Genomic DNA, 16,753 nt, shown 5'->3' with positions numbered 1-16,753 from the left:
TTGCTCTAGTAGTATTGGTTCACAAGAAGGATGGATCATGGCGCATGTGTCCAAATTATAGGGAGCTCAACAAGCTCACTATTAAAGATAAATTTCCCATTCCAGTCATTGATGAATTATTGGATGAATTGCATGGATCAATTTACTTCACCAAGTTGGATCTCCATTCATGATATCATCAAATCAGAATGAACACTGAAGACATTCCAAAAACAACATTTAGAACTCATGAGGGTCATTATGAATTTTTGGTCATGCCTTTTGGCCTTACTAATGCACCTTCTACATTTCAAGGTTTGATGAATTCCATTTTCAAACCCTTCCTTATAAAATTTGTGTTAGTATTTTCTGATGATATACTAATCTACAGCAAGTCTTGGAAGGATCATGTCCAACATGTTGACATGGTGCTCAAACTATTGGAGGAGAAACAATTATATGCAAAAATCTCCAAATGTTTCTTTGGAGTACAAGAGGTGGAATATCTGGGTCATATTGTATCTCATGAAGGTGTTAAGGTAGACCCTAGCAAAATTAAAACCATTAAGGAATGGAAAATCCCCACATCCATAAAGCATCTACGAGGATTTCTCGGGTTGACAGGGTATTATCGCAAGTTTGTTAAGAATTATGGGAGAATAGCAGCACCTCTAACAACATTATTGAAGAAAGATACATTTTCATGGAATCCAGAAGCAACGAAGGCCTTTGAACATCTTAAAGAGGAAATGTGTCAAGCACCAGTCTTAACTACACCGAACTTCACAAAAACCTTTATTGTGGAATGTGATGCCATAGGAAATGGAATTGGTGTTGTTTTAATGCAAGGAGAAAGACCCATTGCTTTCGAAAGTCGTCCAATCAAAGGAAAGTATTTACACAAAGATATTTATGAGAATGAAATGTTGGCAATATTACATGCACTTAAGAAATGGTGACCCTGCCTAATGGGAAGACACTTCAAGGTAAAAACAGATCATGATAGTCTTAAATACTTTTTAGAACAAATATTATCTTCAGAAGAGCAACAAAAATGGGTCACAAAGATGTTGGGTTATGACTTTGAAATCATCTGCATAAAAGGGAAGCAAAATGTTGTGGAAGATGCACTCTCACGAAAGGATGAGGATGTGGAAGCATTTCTTTGCGCCATTTCTATTATCCAACCAAATTGGATAAATGAAGCAAGGGATGAATGGAAGAATGACGAGGAAGTGTGGGCACTCATTCAAAAGATACAACAAGATCCCAATACATCTAATACATTTAGCTGGAAAAATGATTCGTTATGGTACAAGGATCGGTTATACCTATGTAAGAATTCCCAACTCAAACAAAAGATTCTTAGGGAATTGCACACCTCTCCCTTAGGGGGGCACTCAGGATTTCTAAAAACCTACCACAGGGTTAAGAAGTATTTTTTTGGGATGGCCTTAAATTGGATATTCAAAAGTTTGTGGCAGAATGTTTGGTTTTCCAAAAAAATAAAGTTGAAAAAATTAAGACCTCAGGACTATTACAACTTTTATCCATTCCAAGCCAATGTTGGGAGGAGGTTTCAATGGATTTTATCACAGGTTTACCCAAGTTCGAAGGAAAGAGTGGTGGCTGAGGTGCAGGCATAAGAGACAAACATTCAAATACGGAAACTATTTCTTCCAATTCTGGTGGAATTTCTTCTTGGATTTCCCCTGGAGTCTTGGTCATTTACCTCCAAAGTTAGATACTCTTCTAAATTAACAGAACCACTAATTTAGCCACAATCGCCAAATGCCTTACAAACCCTCTAAACATCGCATATCACAATCGCAAGCTCACCGGGCAGGGTTCCCTTACTTGTTAACATTGTGATGTGATATTTATCAGTGGGCTTCATATCGCATGTTGCATTTTGCAACTCCGCCAAGCAAGGGTCCCTTCACTTATGACCAATGCGATGCAAGATCAACAGCATTCATCAGTGATCCAACAGTCACTATGATATCGAATAAATATCTATGTGACGTTACGGCCTCATGGAGCCAATAGACTTATAAACTCCAATTTATAACAATTCAGGTCTGGACTTGAGATTAATGCCCGATGACAAAGGTTTTCAGAATCTACGGCTCGCGGGACTTCGATTAACACAAGGTTTAATAACAGGCCAACCCCCGCTGTTGACTGGGGCGCAATGCGTTGATTATGAAATCAACGGTTAATAATGAGTGCGGCACTTCAACCTGATTAAGGAATCCATACACCTTCAAACCCCGCAGTTGTTAATACACAGCAAAGAAAGATTAAATGCGATCACATAGAACAATAGAACTCTGAGTTTTAAGCCAAACTGGAAATTCAAAAATACACAGAGACACTGCAGAGGGACGCGACACCTCCGGGATTGACCAATTTCACACCAAAAATACACAAAGTTATGTTTTCTGCAACTTAATCATATATGGCCAAACAAGCCGCATCAGTCAAAATCCCATTACAATGATCCGAAACTTATGTAAGTACTGGTTCATTTAAAAAGGATCGAACTAACTAATCCTATCTAATCTGCATGATATTCTCCTCGAGAATCTCCACTACATCTAACTACTTGAATTCATTACATGATAATCCAAATCCTAGATTCTAGTTCAAATCCTAACTAGAAAGCTTTGTAAATTGACAGCTAAAGGACCCCACTCCTTTGCTTGTAAACTTTTTTTTTTTTAATAATACAAAGCCTTTTGTCTTTAATCCTCATGCTCCTGCATCAAACTCCTGAGGACAAAATTCTTCATGGGCTCCTGTCCATGAGCTCTTCTACAGAACTGCCCAATTTCAGTAGCATGGCTTCTGTCACCCAGGTAGCATCAGCAATTGGTTGATCTTTCCACTTGACAAAATACTGAAAATACTCTTGTCGCCTTGTCTTTTTCAACAATTTCTTTCCAGAATCCTCTCTAGCTACAATTCCTTTGTTTTAGGTAATTGTTTTACCCAATCAATTCCTTGTTTCTCTTGGTCTTCTACTGTGTCATTTGCATTTTCACCTTCATACCTGTACAAATCAACAACATTGAAAATTGGAGATATTCTAATATCAGGGGGTAATTCAATTTCATATGCATTTGCAGAAAATTTCCTCAATATTCTACTTGATTCAATTTTCTTGAACTTTAACTTGTTATACTCTCTTTTTGGAAATCTTTCCTTCCTCAGGTGTGTTAAAACCAAATCTCCAACTTCAAAGTTAACTTCTCTCCTTCTCAAGTCTGCTCTGCTCTTGTACTTTATGTTGTTGTCCTATAACTGTTGTTTTACCTGTTCATGTATTGCCTGCATTTCTGAAGCAAAATCTTCCCCTTCAACACTTCTCATCTCAGCTTTTCCCAGATTTCTTAATTCAAACACTCCTCTTGGATGCATTCCATAAACTATATGGAATGGACTCTGCCCTGTACTCCTATTAGGAGAGTCATTATATGCATATTCAGCCTGTGCCAATACTTGATCCCATTGTTTTGGATGTTCACCTGTAAGACTTCTCAGAAGATTACCCAAGCTTCTATTTACAACTTCAATCTGTCCATCCATCTGAGGATGATAAGCAGAACTAAAACTCAGTTTAGTTCCAAGCTTCTTCCACAATGTCCTCCAAAAATGTCCGACAAATTTGGAGTCTTTGTCTGAAACAATTCTCTTAGGTAACTTGTGCAATCTTACAATCTCTTTAAAAAATAGATTAGCAATGTGAGAAGCATCACCGGTTTTATAAAATGGAATAAAATGTGCCATTTTTGAAAATCTGTCAGCCACAACATAAATTGAATCATTTCCTCTTTGAGTCTTTGGTAAGCCCAAAACAAAATCTTTGCTTACCATATCCCAAGGTATATCTGGAATAGGTAATGGAACATACAACCCTGTGTTTTGGCTTCTTCCTTTTGCATATTGACAGACTTTACAATTTTTCACATACTTCTCCACTTCATTCCTCATCTTCGGCCAGAAATAAAACCTGTTCAACTGCTCATAAGTCTTGCCTACACCAAAATGTCCTACAAGTCCACCATTATGTTTCTCCTTGATTAAATTTTCCCTCATAGAACAATTTGGTATGCACAGCTGAGTTCTTTTAAACAACAACCCATCTTGCAAGAAATAATCAAGCCACTTACTTCTATCTAACAAAACAGGATTTATACAAGCTTCAAATACCTCTTTAAAATCTAAGTCTTTTTCATACAATGCCTTAAGAAAATCAAAACCCAACACTTGAATTTGACTTTCTTGAAGTAGTATGTTTCTACTTAAGGCATCTACAACTTTATTTGATTGGCCATTTATATGCTTCAAGACAAAATTAAAACCTTGAAGATACTCTACCCATTTGGAATGTTTCTAATTAAGATTTGGTTGTTGCATAATGTATTGCAATGCATGGTTGTCTGAATAAAGTATAAACTCTTTAGACATCAGGTAATGTCTCCACTTCTTCAATGACTGCACAACTGCATAAAATTCCTTATCATAAGAAGAATATTTCTTCTTTGATTCATTCAGTTTCTCACTGAAATAAGCTATAGGTCTATCCTCCTAACTTAAAACACCTCCAATGGCTTCTCCACTGGCATCACATTTCACTTGGAAAGGTTTATTAAAATCAGGAAAAATCAAAATAGGTTTTTCAGTGATCTTCCTTTTCAACAGCTGAAAGTTCCTTTCTGCTTCAGCAGTCCATTTAAATGGTTGTTTATCTTTCTTTATAGTGTCGATAATAGAAGTATTGATCTTACTAAAGTTCCTTATGAATTTTCTATAAAAACTAGCAATACCATGAAAAATTCTTACCTCAAGAACACTTTTTGGCGAAGGCCACTCTATGATTTCCTTGATCTTCTCTAGATCCATCTTTAATACGTCAGCAGAAACAACAAAACCGAAATACACCAGTTCCTCCTTCATGAATGAACACTTCTTTAAATTTAGTATTAACTTCTCTTGTTGCAACCTTTGTAAGACATAATTCAGATGTCTCATGTGTTCCTCCTTAGACCTGCTGTAAACTAACATATCGTCTAGATATACTATTACAGATTTACCAATAAATTCCTTCAAAACTTCATTCATAAACCTCATGAACGTAGTAGGTGCATTTGACAACCCAAAAGGCATTACCATCCATTCATACAATCCTTCATTTGTTTTAAAAGTAGTGTTCCATTCATCCCCTTCTCTAATCCTTATTTAATGATACCCACTCTTTAAATCTAGCTTTGTAAAATATCTTGCTTCACCCAAACAATCCATCAAATCTTCAATTATAGGTAAAGGAAATCTACACCTGATGGTTATTTTATTGATTGCTCTTGAATCAGTGCACATTCTCCAACCTCCATCTTTCTTTGGGCTCAACACTGTTAGCACTACACAAGGACTCAAACTCTTTCTAATCAGTCCTTTATCTAACAGTTCCTGAACCTGGTTTCTGATTTCTTCATTCTTTGTGGGAGTCATCTTGTAAGCTGCTTTATTTGGTAGATTTTCTCCTGGAATCAAATTTATATGATGACTAATTTTTCTAATGGGTGGTAACTCATTAGGCAAGTCATCTTCGATGATATCACAATAACTGTCCAACATCTCTTGTATTTCAATTGGTAGATCAGAAACTTTAGTGGAAGTAATTATTACCTTGGGCTTGCAAATCAATGCAAAATTCATCTCATTCTCTTCAATCTGCTGCAAGTATTCTTTTCCACTTAGCAATAGGGTCTTCGGATCAGACTTTCTTGATGCATCCTCTTCTTCCACAGGCAATAATGTATGATTGACGCCATCTTTACCAAATTTGAATGTGTTTCTTTTTCCATCATGCATAGCTCCTCTATCATATTGCCAAGGTCTTCCAAGCAATATGTGACATACATCCATAGGCATCACATCACACAAAATTTTATCTTTATACTTGCCCAACTGCGACTCCACTTCACATTGTTCATTCACTAACAACTGATGTCCCTTTTGTAGCCATGACACCTTCTAAGGTGTTGGATGTTTCCTTGTCTTCAATTTCAACTTCTCCACCACTTCTGTCGAGACCAAATTATCAGTGCTTCCACTATCAATTATCATCTGACAACATTTTCCTTGAACCTTGCACATAGTCCTGAACAAAGTCTTCCTTTGTGCTAGTTCAACAACTTCCTTTGCTGGATTTAGCAATACCTTGTTAACTACCAAAGATTCTCCTCTCTCTGGTATATTTTCTTCTTTTGTCACCGTTGCTGCTTCCTCTTCAGTCTGAGCAACAATTGAATTTCTCTGAGGTGTTCCTACATTTTCTGGGCACTCATAGGCTCTGTGTCCCAACTTGTTACATCTGTAACATCTAACTTCTCTTCCTCTGCCTCTGCCTCCTCTTCCTCTGGAAAAACTCCCTCTGCCACTTGCATCACCTCATGTGGGTGTATGCTGACTTTAGCTGCTGCTAGCTCCATCTCTAGCTACTGTAGACCTTCCTCTACCACCTTGACTTCCCCTTCCTCAAAAAGTACCTCTATTTCTAGTAGACTGCTTCCTCATGAGTTTTTCTTCAGCCTTCAGTACCATCTGATAAGCCTCTTCTACTGTTTTAGGAGACAGTACACTTATCTCATCTTGAATGTCCATTCTAAGACCATTCACATATCTTGCCACCTTCTCATGTATATCTTGAATTTGTCCAGCTCTTATGCTCACCTTGTAGAACTCCTCTATGTATTCTTTCACTATCAAAGACCTCTGTTTAAGATTCTGCATCTATCTAAACAATGTAATTTGATAAATAACTTGGCAAAAACTTACTCCTCAACTTTGCCACCATTCTGTTCCAATTCTTAATTGGTTGCTTACCAATTCTCTTTCTTTCTACCTGCACTCCATCACACCAAAGTGCTACATGTCCTTTCAACTTTGTGACAGCAAACTTCACCTTCTTTTCATCCTCTGTTTCTTCATAATTGAAGAATTTCTCCATGTCATTAATCCAGTCTATCAGCTCCTCAGGATTTAATCCTCCTGCATAAATTGAAACCTTAGTTTTGGGTCTAGATGTGGATCTCAACACTGACTTAAAGAATCTCATCTCAAGAGTAACTTCTACAGGTTCCTCCTCTTTTGCAGCTTCAGCTTTAGGCTCACTGACATCTCCAGCATCTGCATCTCTTCCTGTTTCCATTGCTTCTAATCTAGCTTGCATCTGTTGCATAGCTTCCATCACTTCAGCATTGGCAACTAGTCTTCCTCTTCTACCACGTCCTCTTCCAACTCTGAAAGCCATGTTAGATTTCTTTCTCTGATCCTTGAGATCATGTTCAGTGTCTTTAAGTTGCTCTGATACCACTAATGGTGGCCGAGGTGTAGGCATAAGAGACAAACGTTCAAATCCGGAAACTATTTCTTCCAATTCTGGCAGAATTTCTTCTTGGATTTCCCTTGGAGTCTCGGTCATTTACCTCCAGAGTTAGATACTCTGCTAAATTAGTAGAACCACTAATTTAGCCGCAATCGTCAAATGCCTTACAAACCCTCTAAACATCGCATATCGCAATCACAAGCTCACCGAGTAGGGTTCCCTTACTTGTTAACGTTGCAATGCGATATTTATCGGCGTGCTTCGTATTTCATGTCGCATTTCGCAACTTCGCCAGGCTAGGGTCCCTTCAACTATGGCCGATGCGATGTGAGATTCATCCAACGGTTAGCATTCATCAGTGATCCGATGGTCACTATGATATCGCAAAAAGATCTATGCGACATTACCGCCTCATGGAGCCGATAGACTTATAAACTCTAATTTATAACAGTTCAGGTCCGGACTTGAGATTAACGCCCGATGACAGGTTTTCATAATCTACGGTTCATGGGACTTCAATTAATACAAGGTTTAATAACATGCCAACCCCCACTGTTGACTAGGCCGCAATGCATTGATTATGAAATCAGCGGTTAATAATGAGTGCGGCACTTCAACCTGATTAAGGAATCCATACACCTTCAAACCCCGTAGTTGTTAATACACAACAAAGAAAGATTAAATGCGATCACACAAAAAATTAGAACTCTGAGTTTTAAACCAACCTGGAAATTCAAAAATACACAGAGACACTGCAGAGGGACGTGACACCTCCGGGATTGACCAATTTCACACCAAAAATACATAGAGTTATGTTTTCTGCAACTTATTCATATATGGCCAAACAAGTTGAATCAGTCAAAATCCCCTTATAATGATTTGGAACTTACATAAGTACTGGTTCATTTAACAACCAGACCCTAAATCAAAGGATCGAACTGACTAATCCCATCTAATATGCATGAGATTCTGCTTAAGAATCTCCACTACATCTAACTACTTGAATTCATTACATGATCATCCAAATCCTAGATCCTAGTTCAAATCCTAACTAGAAAGCTTTGTAAATTGACAGCTAAAGGGCCCCACTCCTTTGCTTGTATACTTTCTTTTTCTTTTTGGAATAATACAAAGCCTTTTTTGTTTTTAAGCCTCATGCCCTTGCATCAAAGAGTGTTATCATGGTGGTAGTTGACAGACTTACCAAGTATGCACACTTTTGTGCATTATCTCATCCATTTAAAGCAAGTATAGTTTCTACTGCATTTATGGAAACAATTTAAAAGCTACATGGAAACCCAAAGATTATTGTAAGTGACAGAGATCCCATTTTCATTGGAAATTTTTGGACATAATTATTTTCTTGTCTTGGTACTCAGTTAGCTCATAGCTCATCTTATCATCCTCAATATGATGGGCAAACTGAGATAGTAAACAAATGTTTGGAAGGATATCTTCATTGCTTTGTATCTGATAAACAGACACAATGGGTCAAATGGTTGCCTCTGGTTGAATGGTGGTATAACACTTCCTTCCATACTGCAACAAAAATGACCCCATTTATGGCACTTTATGGATATCATCCACCATCCATCACATCATATTTCAGAGAAAATTTTAAGGTTCAAGCAGTGGAAGATCACATCGAGCATCAGCAACAAGTTTTCCAACTCTTAAATGATAACCTTACCTTGGCACAGAATAGAATGAAACAGCAGGAAAGTCAACATCACAGCGAAAGAAGTTTTGATGTAGGTGATTGGGTATTCCTACGGCTACAACCATATACACAAATGTCCCTCAAGCAAGCTAATAAGGATAATAAATTATCACCAAAGTATTATGGTCCGTACAAGGTGTTGCAAAAGATAGTTACTATGGCATACAAATTGGAGGTTCCTATAGCTTCCCGAGTGCACCCAGTTTTCCATGTTTCATGCTTAAAGAAGGTTATAGGTGACAAGCTTCCAGTTCAAACAATATTTCCAGAACTTGATGAGGAAGGAAAAATCATATTGGAACCTGAAGAAATCAAAGAAACAAGAACTCGACAACAATGAAATCGATCAATTTCAGAGTATCTCATCAAGTGGAAGAACTTACCCATTGAAGATTCCACATGGGAGGATAAGAATTTTATACAAAAGCATCCAGAACTACTCAAGCGTTGAGGACAACACTCTTTTGAAGGAAAGGGGCATGTTAGGTCCCTATAATACTAGTGATTCCCCCATTACTATTGTCGTTGTATCCCTTATTGTTATTGTTGTGCCTCTATTGTCCCCATATTGTTATTATTGTGCCCCATAGAATCCCTCTATTGTTATTTTTGTGCCTTTATATTATTATTGTTAGGTTGTCTTGGTTATATTGTGACCCCTTAGACTCCTATATATAGAAAGGAGGTTTTGTCATTTGAATCATCCAAAAAAATTTCATTTGTGTAATGTAAAGGAGGTTGCCCCCTCGAAGAGGCTGAATTCTAAGGCATTGATCTATCTTTTCTATCTTTTTGTGAGCTGGTTTCATAACATTTTCTTAACAAGTTTAGTGGCTCTGTTAGCTAGATATTTCCTTCCATTACTAGAAGAAAATTGTTAAATCTCTCCTAAGTGTTCTACATTAGTATTTGCAATTAGTTGAAGGTTAACAATTATATACACATATACAACTCTTTAAATCACCAGAAGAAACTCTAATTGATGAAGAGAGATAACTTATAAAGAATCTAACCAGAAAGAATCATTCTAAACTACAAAATGAAATTGACTTTTAATTGTGGAAATAATTAAAAAGTAATGAGAAAGGTCACATCTATACTCCTTGACTCTTCTAAATAATTCAAAATAAATCTCAAACTATTTAATTGATTCAAATTAAAAATCATAAAAAAAAATAAACTACTGAATTACTAACTAGATATATTCCAGAGTTAAGATGAATTTAAACGACTAGTTTTACTTTCACATTTATAAAATAATATCTCATTATAAATTATAAACTAGAGACAATTGTTCATAAAATAAAAGATAAAAACATGAAATTAAGACAGCAAAATGGACAAGGTATTAATCTAGTTTTCATTAATAGCGTATCTGCGACGATCTCAATTCATGAAAGGAATTTAATAAACTTTAATGTGCACAATATGATATTCAAATTAAACTCTGTTGATGACAATCGCAGAAAATAATCTGATATGAAATCTCAGTCAAAGGTGGAAAGATGCATTTTTTTAAAAACATTTACAAATTGAAGCATAGTCAAGTGCACAAAAATAAATCAAACTCTAAAACCTCTTTAAACATAGTCAAATAAATCATAGAGTTGAAAAAATAACAATGAAATATTTAATATATGAATAATTGTGTTTTTGTTATAAAAAACATTCAATAACAAAAGGATTACAGTCATCGTTCAAACAATATTTCAATGCCAAAATATAGGATTCAAGCCCTCTACCCAAAAATTTCATTTTCCTCTTATATAATCAAATATTTACATTATACAAAAGATAAACTACATCTCCTTAAAACTGGGAAGGTCGTGACTCAATCTCTTATGATGATTTTGAAACTTAACTAAAACTTAACAATTTTTAAAAATAGTTCATCGTTGGGAGAGAACCCAAACAATCTATAGGCTTATTGTAATGCATATGAAAACATGCCAATTGACAAATTGCATCCAGAGAAGAATATCATGTGATAAGATTATTACACATCTTCCATTAGATACTTGCAAATTGTAAATCAGATTAAATCAATAACTAGTACCCTTAAAAAAAGGGCTTACGAGATTTTAGATTATATAGCTATTCTTAAAATGAGAATTATGTAACTAATAAAATAGGTTTTACGGGATTTTAGATTATATACCTATTCTTAAAATAAGAACTATGTAACTAATAAAATAAATATAATCAAAACAAGATGATACTCATATTTCACAAAAGATACCAAGACTTTACACAAGCAAAAAAAATAACAAACTAGATATTAGAATTTGGGATTGGAAATATTCTTCAAATATGAACTAATTAGAGGCTTTAATTGTCGCTTGGTGGTGACAATCCCGAGGAGGGACACGTAGCAACGACCATTTAACTCTTGTCGATTTTCGAATAAACAGTGGTAGGGTTTTGGTGTGAGGTTTTAATGCAATTTATGTTTTCGGCCTACCCTTTGTACTGGCCTTGGGTTCGCAAACGCAGTCATTTCACACTTGCCGAGGGAAATTGGAGTTCATTCTTTTATTTTCCGTGGTTTGGTTCGGCTCTGTGGGTCCGCTGTGCCTTCGCTTAGTTCTTGTGATGGTTTGTTAACATTGTGCCTTGCTTGTTCCGTGTGGTGGTTTGTTAGCGTTGTGCCTTCGCTTGCTCCTTGTGGTGGTTTATTTTGCTGGTTCTTGGAGGTTTCAGGTCGACTTTCAACCTGCAAGTTGTTTCATCTCTGTTACCCGGCTCATGCTTTGTCTCTACTCTGTTCGTGATGATTTTTTTCTTGGTGTTGGTTCTGGTGATGATTTGGCTCTGTGTAACCACAGGTTCTTTCCTTGCTACTGTGGTGGATGGCTCAGCGAACTTGATTTCAGGTAATTTCTTGTTCCAATTTCATTTCCGCATTTCGTTTTTATGTCTCTAACCCTCTGGCTCCTTGGTGAGCAAGCAAATCTCTCCTATGGTGTTCCTATTGGGAGAAACCCTTTGGCAAGAGACTCGGTTCTCATCCTCTGTCACAGAGTTAGGCCTTCTCTAGGTAAATCCCCACTCCCTTCTTGGCTTATCTACTCACTATACTATTGGTTTCGTTGGCCCTACTGATTTCTTAATTGTTGCCTTGTTTTTGTGGTGGTGTGCAGGTCGTTCCTGGGGAACGCTGCTCCATGGCCTCGTCCTTGGGAGTCTTCGCAAGCTTGGGGAAAAACTAGGTAGGGTCTTTCCATGGCTGTATCTTTCCTTTACTTGCTTTGTCTTTAGTTGGGTATAACCCTTGGGGTTTCACTTCCTCCGTGTATTTGTATAGTTTCGTGGGTTTTCATACCCTCGCTGTTTGACTAGTCTGGGCCTGCAATTCGTGGTTTTCGGTCTTCGTGGGTTTCGGAACCCTCTACAGTTTTTGGGTCATATAATTGTATAATGAACTATTAAATTGGAAATGAAATGAATGCATAGGTGTGCTTGAATGCTGAATGTAAATGTACCTGGTTTTTTTGTTGAGGAAAAAAGATGTATTGTTTTTGTTGGCTTTACCTTTGTTTGGTTCCTGGTTTGAGATGCCTTCAGTCATAAGATTTTGTCGATGCCTTTTGGCTTCTTAATGAATTCACTATTTTTCTTTCAACACAATGTCTAAAACATTAATGCACAGGAAAAGAAAAATTGTCTTGTTTCCTTAATGATAGGTTCTATATTCATTTTCTTTCATAGATATTCAAGAAAATTGTAAATTACAAATTCTATGTCATCTCTTCTCTCTGGATGGCAGCCCCTTCCATGAGGCTCTAGTTTTTCTTTTTCAATGCCTTACTAGTAGTTTCTTATAGTTGAGGAACTATTCCTCAGTTACCTTTCAGTTATCTAACAGTTTCTTTAAACATGCTCTTAACTAATTCTATCTTTACTTGCTTGCTTAATTTTTAAAGAACAATGGTTGTGTCAGCCTTAATTTAAACAAAAAATAAATAAAACAGAATTCAAAAAAAATTTCTTTCTTTCCATCAAAAAAAAAAAAAAAAAAACCATTTCCCAGCTATCGCCTTTTCAGTCGGATGCTCCTCCATCAGGCTCCTGGGGTAAATTAAACTCATGGCTCCTATCCATGAGCTCTTCAATAGAGTACCCAGCACTTTGAATCTGGCCAACATCTAACCAAGAACTATCTTCAATAGGATGGCCCTTCCATTTGACTAAGTACCGCAAATATTCTTTTCTTCGAGTCCGTCTGGCCACCTGGGTGTCTAGGATCTGTTCAATCTCTAAAAGCTTTGTTGGGGGCATCTGTTTAATTCATGAGTCGTTCTCATTCTGGGTGTCCCATGTTCGTCTTTCCGAACTGTCTTCTTCATTTGCCACAATTTATGGGTACAAATCTGCCACATTAAAAATGGGTGAGATTCCTATACCTGGAGATAACTTCAACTCATAAGCATTCGTAGAAAACTTTCGAAGAATCCTGCAAGGCCCAATTTTCTTCCATTTTAACTTGTTGTATTCGCCTTTAGGAAACCTCTCCTTGTGTAGGTGTGCTAATACCAGGTCCCTTATGTTGAATTGTACCTCCCACCTTTTCAAATCTTCTTTCTGTTTGTATCTTTGGCTGATGTCTTGTAATTTTAATTTCACTTGTTCATGAATTTCGATGATTGACTTCACGAAATCTTCACCATCAGCACTCCTGCACTCCAACTGACCCAAATTCTACAACTCATGTATTCCATGTGGTTGCATTCCGTATAGGATCTGGAAAGGACTACTTCCCGTGCTTCTGTTAGGTGAATCGTTATAAGCAAATTCCGCTTGTGCAAGTACACAATTCCACTGTCAAGAATTTTCACCAACCAAACTCCTTAATAGATTTTCCAGACTTCAGTTCACCATTTCAGTTTTGCTGTCGGTCTATGGATGATAAGTTGAGCTGAAGTTCAGTTTGGTGTCTAATTTTTTCCATAAGTTCCACCAAAAATGACCTATAAACTTTACATCTTGGTCTGAAATAATAGACTTTGGCAAGCCATGTAATCTGACTATCTTTGTGAAGAACAAATGTGCTACATGTGTGGCATCACTGGTTTTCTTGCACGGAATGAAATGTTCCATTTTGGTGAAACGATCCACCACCACCATGATGGAATCGAATCCCCATTATGTCTTCGGCAGACCTAAGACAAATTCTAAACTAACTGAGTCCCATGGTCTGTTCGGAATAGGTAAGGGCGTATACAAACCTGTGTTCTCGCTATGTCCCTTTGCAAGCTGACACACTTTACATCTAGTCACAAACCTCTGTACATCTCTATGCATCTTCGGCCAATAGTAAAAGTGGCTCAACTGATCCAAGGTCTTTTCTATGCCAAAATGCCCAGCTAAACCTCCATTATGCTTTCCCTGGATTAAGTTCTCTCTCATAGAACATTCCAGGATACACAACTGCCCTCCTTTGCACAGCAACCCTTCCTACATATTATAGTCCAGCCATGAACTGTTATCTCTCAACAATGGATTTTGGCAAGCTTCATAGGCTTCGTTAAAATCTACATTTGTTTCATACAAGTCCTTAAGATGTTCGAATCCTAATACTTGTATTGTACTTTCCTGTAGGATCAAATTCCTCCTGCTTAATGCATCTACCACTTTGTTGGCTTGACTGATAATGTGTTTCAACACAAATGTAAAACACTACAGGTACTCCACCCACTTCGCATGTTTATGGTTCAGCTTATGTTGTTGCATAATATATTGTAATGCAGAATTCTCTGAAAATAAGACAAATTCATTGGCCAATAGATAATGTCTCCAATGCTTTAGCGCTTGAACCACTGAATAAAATTCTTTTTCATAAGACATGTACTTCTTCCTACTTTCATTTAATTTCTCACTAAAATAGGCTACTAGCTTGTCTTCTTGGTTGAGCACTGCACCAATGGTTGTTCCATTGGCATCACAGCGAACTTGAAAAAGTTTGTTAAAGTCTGGTAATCTCAAAGTTGGTTTTTCAGTAATCTTTCTTTTGAGCTACTGAAAACTCTTCTCTGCCGATTCTGTCCAATGAAAAGGCTGATTTTCCTTCTTAATGGTGTCCACCATGGGTGCAAAAATCCCACTAAAATTTTTAATAAACTTTCGATAAAAACTCGCCAATCCATGAAAACTTCGTACCTCAAACAAACTCTTGGGAGACAGCCAGCTAACTATGGCTGCACCTTTTCCAGATCCATTTTTAGTTCATTCTTGGGAATCACAAATCCCAAATAAATTATTTTTTTCTTTAAAAAAAACATTTCTTCAAATTTATCAATAATCTATTTTGCTACAATTTTTCCAATACATACCTCACATGTCAAAAATGCTCTTCCTTCATCTTGCTGAATATAAGTATATCATCCAGATATACAATCACAAATTTACCAATGAATTCCTTCAGCATTTCATTCATCAAATGCATGAACGTGTTGGGGGTATTTCTTAATCCAAATGGCATAACCAGCCATTCATATAAGCCTTCATTAGTCTTGAAAGTTGTCTTGCACTCATCACCTTCTCAAATCCTGATTTGGTGGTAGCCGCTTTTCAGGTCTATCTTTGAAAAGTACGTTGCTCCACTCAAAGAATCCATCATATCATCCATCCAAGGTAAAGGAAAACTATACCTGATAGTGATCTTGTTAATTGCCCGGGAATCAATGCACATCCACCACTCACCTCCTTTCTTGGGAGCTAAAACAGTCGAAACCGCACAAGGGCTTAGACTTTCCCGAATCAGTCCTTTATCCAACAACTCCTGCACTTGCTTCCTGATTTCTTCATTGTCCTTCGGACTCATCCAGTAAGCAGCTTTGTTCGGTAAACTGGCTCCTGGAATGAAATCAATATGGTGACTAATGCTTCGCATTGGTGGTAATTTATCCAGTAGATCATCTACCACAATATCACTAAATTCCTGCAGCATGTCCTGTATTTCTTTAGGTAAGTTAGTATTTTTAGTATGGATCAATACCGGTTTTTGCCTTCACAAAACTACATATTTTACCTCATCATTCTCCATCTGTCGCAGAAACTCTTCTCCACCTAACAGTAATGCTTTCGTTCCACTGGTTTCTGCAGTATCCTCTTCCTTCATGGGCACCAGAGTATGCTTTATCCCATCTTTAACAAACTTGTAACAATTTGTTTCCCCGTCATGGACAACCTTCCTATCATACTGCCATGGTCTGCCCAGCAGAATATGGCACACGTCCATAGGCATGATATCACAAGTCACCTTGTCCTTGTACTTGCCAATATGAAACTCTACTTCGCACTGCTCATCGACCAGCAATTGGTGACCTTTCTGCAACCAAGACACCCTATATGGAGTTGGGTGCTTCAAATTCTTCAACCCAATTTCCCCACCATTTTAGTAGCTGCCAGATTATCAGTACTTCCACTGTCTATGATTAATTTTCAGCGTTTCCCATGCGACTTGCACACAGTCCGGAACAATGCTTTCCTCTGTGTCTAATCAGCTACTTCCTTAGCTAGTTTCAATAATACCTTGTTCAACACCAAGGCTTCCCCGGTTTCAGGCATATTTTCCACCTCCTGTGGTGGTGCCTCTGCTTCATCGGGCTGAGAAACATATGCTCCCCTCTATCCAGTTTGTTCATTTTCAGGACATTCAAAGG

At 37.2% G+C, this 16,753-nt stretch overlaps 1 pseudogene across 1 annotated transcript in view; it reads right to left on the bottom strand.

Moving 5' to 3' along the window:
- Nucleotides 1-16,753, bottom strand: part of LOC149138446 (shaggy-related protein kinase epsilon-like) — a 135,921-nt pseudogene that overhangs the window by 52,499 nt on the left and 66,669 nt on the right. Inside the window, exons 14-15 of the transcript XR_016265039.1 lie at nucleotides 16,120-16,203; nucleotides 15,740-16,029 (exon numbers count right to left, since the gene is read on the bottom strand). The product of XR_016265039.1 is annotated as a shaggy-related protein kinase epsilon-like (transcript). The remainder of the gene's footprint in view (nucleotides 1-15,739; nucleotides 16,030-16,119; nucleotides 16,204-16,753) is intronic.

The sequence above is a fragment of the Pinus tabuliformis genome, chromosome X (genome assembly GCF_031772625.1).
Source record: "Pinus tabuliformis cultivar Carrire ecotype Pingquan chromosome X, CPIR1, whole genome shotgun sequence".
NCBI lineage: Eukaryota > Viridiplantae > Streptophyta > Pinopsida > Pinales > Pinaceae > Pinus > Pinus tabuliformis.
Note: the sequence above shows the minus strand (reverse complement) of the source record. Positions and strands in the feature narration are given on the sequence as shown.